Below are 6,000 nucleotides of genomic sequence, written 5' to 3' on the forward strand. Positions count from 1 at the left end.
AAGCTTTAATAAGTGATCGGGGTACTCATTTCTGTAATAATCAACTTGAGAAAGTTCTTAAAAGATATGGAGTAACTCATAAAATCTCCACCGCATATCATCCACAAACAAGTGGACAAGTTGAAAATACCAACCGAGCTTTAAAACGTATTCTAGAGAAAACAGTAGGATCAAATCCGAAGGAATGGTCCATTAAATTGGAGGATGCACTCTGGGCTTTTAGAACGGCCTACAAAACTCCAATTAGAACCACACCTTTTAGACTTGTTTATGGAAAAGCATGTCATCTTCCAGTAGAAATTGAACACAAAGCATTTTGGGCTTTGAAGACATGTAATCTTGATATACATGAAGCTGGACGTCTACGGTTAAGTCAACTAAACGAATTAGAAGAATTAAGACATGAAGCATACGAAAATTCGTTAATCTATAAAGAAAAAACGAAGAAATGGCATGATAAAAGAATCAGAAGTTCAAAAGAATTTAAAGAAGGAGACAGAGTTCTTCTTTTCAATTCACGATTCAAGCTATTTCCTGGAAAATTGAAATCAAGATGGTCTGGACCATTTATAGTCAAAAGAGTTTTCCCATACGGAACATTAGAATTGATAAATTCAAATGGGATTGAATTTAAAGTTAATGGTCACAGAGTTAAACATTACATACATGGTCCGATGGAATTCGACAATGAAGTTAATCACAATTTCGATACCACAGCTAACTAAGTGTGGGGAGAATCAAGTCTTTAAAGGATAATATGTATTTCTGTTAGAGTTAGATTTTCTGTTTTCGTGTAGTTCTCGAAAATGGAACTCGAATGGTCTTTCCCTAGCAGACCCTAAAGAACTAGTCTTCTCCCCCATTCTGAATTTTTATTTTTTTTAGGTTTTTACGAAATGAAGACTGCCTGTGAACTAAACCATGGTCTAATGCTACACGCTTTGATCACTAAACGTAATAATGACACACTTCCGAGTGAAATAGTATCAGTAATCAGAGAAAGATTGGACGGAGTAAGAAAAGAATCCAGATGCGAAGATAATAAGTTACAATTTGGTAAAGGAAAATCAAAATTCGCAGCGAAAAGAAGAGCACGACACCTAGAAAGATGTCACAAATGCGGAAAATAGTCACATGGAGGTAAATGTTCAAATAATCAAACCTATTCAAATACCGAATTTGTTACTTTATGCAGAGACGGACCGTTCATATGTTTAGAAGAAAAAACACTGAATGCTCGAGGTTACGCCTATGTAACCATGGAAAACTAATTAAACCGACTATCTTATGAATGGGATAGATCATATAACTAAGAATACTATCTCACAGGTATGTCTGTACAGTTTTTATTTTTTAATTTTTTATTTTTAAACTTTTTGATAATAAACGCTAATTTGTTCGCTATAAAGTATTAAATTGGTATTAAATAAAATTAGGTTTGGCGACCGAAATTATTGATATCATTCAAAAATTTATTACATCACTGCGAAATTTAACGTTTATTCTTAAGGTATAAATATCTTTAATCAATCAACCCAAAATATTTCAAAAATTCGTCATGAGTTAAATTAGGTCATGGAACCGAAATTACTTTACCGAAAAGAGGGGCGCATATTTTTGATAATATTTGATTGATTAAAGTGGGATAAAAAGCCAAAAAGATTTTTTAATTTTATTTTTACCATGTTTTTAAAATTAATATATAAATCTTAAATTAATATTGTAAACTTTGTAAAATCAATATATTTAAAATTGTAAATATTTGAAAAATATAATATAAGTTTGGTGTGAATTTATAATATGAATTTTTAAATTAAGTTTGGTGTGAATTTTTTAATTTTTAAAATATGAATTTTTAATTTTATGCATTTTAAATTTTAAGTTTAGGTGTGAATTTTTAATATTAATTTTTAATTTTATGCATTTTTATTTTAAGTTTGGTGTGAATTTAAAAACAAAAATTTACTTTATCTCATTAAGTTAAAAATATGATTTTTAAAATTCGTCGTAAGTTGAAGACTAGGTCGTTGAACCGAAATTGCTTTACCCGAGGGAGGGACGAGAACTTTTATTATCATTATTTTTAATCTTATTGAATTAAAGTATGCCAAAAACATTAAAAAACTAAAAAAAAAATCTTAGCTTTTAAAACAATCGCTACAAAAAGACAAATTTTAAAATTTTGTCAAAGGACGGACTAGGACATCGATCCGAAACGACCTCGTCCTAAATAACAAGGGAAACAAAATTTTAAAATTAATTACTTTTGTAAATATTTGAAAAATATAATATAAGTTTGGTGTGAATTTATAATATGAATTTTTAAATTAAATTTGGTGTGAATTTTTTAATTTTTAAAATATGAATTTTTAATTTTATGCATTTTAAATTTTAAGTTTAGGTGTGAATTTTTAATATTAATTTTGAATTTTATGCATTTTTATTTTAAGTTTGGTGTGAATTTAAAAACAAAAATTTACTTTATCTCATTAAGTTAAAAATATGATTTTTAAAATTCGTCGTAAGTTGAAGACTAGGTCGTTGAATCGAAATTGCTTTACCCGAGGGAGGGATGAGAACTTTTATTATCATTATTTTTAATCTTATTGAATTAAAGTATGCCAAAAACATTAAAAAACTAAAAAAAATCTTAGCTTTTAAAACAATCGCTACAAAAAGACAAATTTTAAAATTTTGTCAAAGGACGGACTAGGACATCGATCCGAAACGACCTCGTCCTAAATAACAACGGAAACAAAATTTTAAAATTAATTACTTAATTGTTTTAATTAGTATAAGATAAAAAAAAAAAACAAACACCGCGACTCGCGGAGTTTGTAAGCATCAAACACCGCGACTCGCGGAGTTCCAAAAATACCGAAAAAAAATAAAAGGGGCAGAACTGATCAGTCCCCAACCCAACACCCACAAATTCTGCGAAAATAAACCCGAAAAATCCCGAAAAAACACCCCCAAATTCACATTTTTTGATCGTTAATCATCAAATCTTTTACTAAAATCATGTTAAGAAGGATGCTATCAAGGAATTACTCAAGAAAAACGGTAAATTTCTACACCTAAACACCATTTAATCCGAAAATTAGTGTTCTTGAGCAATTTTATACCCAATTTGATTTTGATGCTTTTTAGTGTAATTATGCTTAAATTGTTTATGTATTATGCTTGTATAACCTAGATTGATGCTATTTAACATGATTAGAAGCCTTAAACTTCAAATTTTGAGTAATCTAGGGTTTGTGTTCTTGAGCAAATTTGGGGCTTTTTGATATAAACAGGTTATGGCCGATTTTTGTCATGAATTGTTGCTAAATTAAGTAGTGTAACAAGTTTAGGTAGTTAAATGATCCAAACTTTGAGCCTAAACATGATTTTGAAAATTAAAGTGGACTTTTTCAAGTCTAAAATTCATGAACTTGATTTTTGAGAGATAATGCCATTTGAAACTTGTTTAATTGCTAGTAATGATTATTTTGACATGTTATTTGAGTTGAATGCTTATGAACTTGGTGAACATTTTCGTATATGCTTATTTGAAAAAGTGTAGATTTGATGAAAATATGAAAATGAGCTTAAGTTTGATATAAATTGATCATGTCATTGTAATTATTTTGATTGATGATTTTGCTGACACTAATGCATATTTGGATGCACAAAAATTGTGTTTGATGTGTTTTGCAGACTGAAAGGGGTGAATCTTCATCCCAAGCTCGCAATGCTCCTGCTGAGAATGCGGAACAACAGGAGGTGGATAACTACTACAAACAAGATATACCTCATCCAGTCATGACATTTTCTGATATGCACTTGGAAGATTTGCACCCGAACCTGAGATTTGACAGACTTTGGATAGATTATCCAAAATACCAAAGGGGTTTGCATACTCTTCATTCTAAAGTTGTTGAGGTACCTAGGGTCATAGAATGGGGACCATTAGAAGCTGTAGAATTGGCCGGGCCAATTAGGGAATTACTTGCACAGAGGTATGGTAATTCTACTTTTAACGACTGGGTACGTTTATTCACCATGCGTAGACCTGTATATAAAGTATGGTGTGAAGAATTGTTGTGTAGTATAGAAATAAATGATCGGGTAGCTAGTATTACCGATCGATCTTTTATTAGATTTTTGTTAGGAGGTTCGATGCGCCACATGTCTTTACTAGACATGGCTTAGGCTTTACGTATATATACGCCTGAGGAGTTAGCATCTGCCGATTGTAGAGGGTTGATACTAAATGGTAGAAAGATAGATGAAAATTTTGATACACATGGTGTATGGAGTCAAATGACTAGCCATCACCGGTTCAAAGGGGGGAATTACTCTTATTTGGATATAGATAGAGCAGAGTTAAGAGTAATTCATAGGTTTTTAGCTAATTCGATTACACAAAGAGGTAAGAATAAGGAAAAGGTAAATGAACAGGATTTGTTTTACCATATGTGTATTCGAGACCCACAAAGCGCTGTAAGTATACCTTATTGTGTGGGTTATTATATATCAGCTATGGTTAGGGGGATGAGACCGCATAGCATAATAGGAGGTGGTATATTTATTACTTTGATTGCTGAATATCTTGGTGTGGATATAAGTCGGGGGGGATTATTAGTCGAAGAACCAGAACCCCGCGATACAATAGATTTAAATGTATACCATGGTGCGAAGGTTTTGAAGAGGCGAAATAACGCCGCAGTACAATACCATGGTAGACATCCACAGGTTGAGAGAAACCAACAGCAAGGTAATGTAGGAGGGGGAAATGAAATGGCAGAAATGCAAAGGTTTATAGCTTCACAAGAGTATGAAAATACTAGACATAGAGCATTTGAAGATTGGCAAGTTCATCAAAACCAAATCATAGCTTATTGCCAACATATAGGTAGAAACTATATTCCTACTCCATCGCCCATATTCCCTCCCTGGTCTATAGAGATTCAACCACCGTATCCTACGTATAACCCAGCCGAAGCATTTTATAGCACCTATGGTTATGCATGGAACCCCTACTGGTATCAGTATCATCCCTAGTCTACTTAGTTTTATTTATTTTGTAATTTGTAATGTTGATACGTTTAATACTTATGTTAATATTGTAATAGTTTTTATAATTTTCTAACTTTTATTCTTAGATTTTAATAATTTTTGAATGTGGGGTAATATACCAAACTTCAAAAATATGTATATATGTTTGCAGTTTATTTTATGTACACAACAGGGTAAAACAACGCATTTTCAAAGACTGACATTAAGTTCAGCAAAAGCAACTAATTTTGACGACAAGATGCAAAATAAATGTGATATAACAACAAGACGGAATGAACAAATAATATGCACCATTTATCATTCAGCAAACAAACGCCAATATGTTTGGAAACTTTGGTAAAATTTAATCATTTTCACACAAATCACCCTCAATAAATTAAATTGTTACTGATTTCTTGCAAATGAGGGCATTGCAAGATCTTAAGTGTGGGAAGGGGTTAAATTCTTTCGGATTTTAAAATTTTTACTTTATAAACTTGGTTACCATTAGAAATACTAGTAAAGTAGTAGTTGTATTAGAATCTAGTGCTCTCTGATAATAAAGAACAGCCCTAGTCTTATATACTGACTACTCAATTCTAGTAAAATTTTTTAAAATTTTCAATTAAATGAACTCAAAATCATGTTTATACATATTTATGAACGATAAAACTAGGTGTTAACACCGAAATTATTGTTACCTCGAAAAGGACATAAATTGAGAAACAAACCAAAATGTTAGAATTCATTTAAAATGGAATAGAGGACAATTGATAATGCTAAAAACGAACATATATTTCATAGCATTATTCCTCAAGAAAGACAAGCTTTTAGTTGCAATTGTTCTATTTACAAGTGATATTCGTTTAAATAATAAAAGGTGAAGACAAAAGACAGATTCGACGAATTGAAGACGCAAACGACCAAAAAGCTCAAAAGAACAAAAGATAATCAAAGAGG

Source organism: Rutidosis leptorrhynchoides, chromosome 2 (assembly GCF_046630445.1).
Source record: "Rutidosis leptorrhynchoides isolate AG116_Rl617_1_P2 chromosome 2, CSIRO_AGI_Rlap_v1, whole genome shotgun sequence".
Lineage (NCBI taxonomy): Eukaryota > Viridiplantae > Streptophyta > Magnoliopsida > Asterales > Asteraceae > Rutidosis > Rutidosis leptorrhynchoides.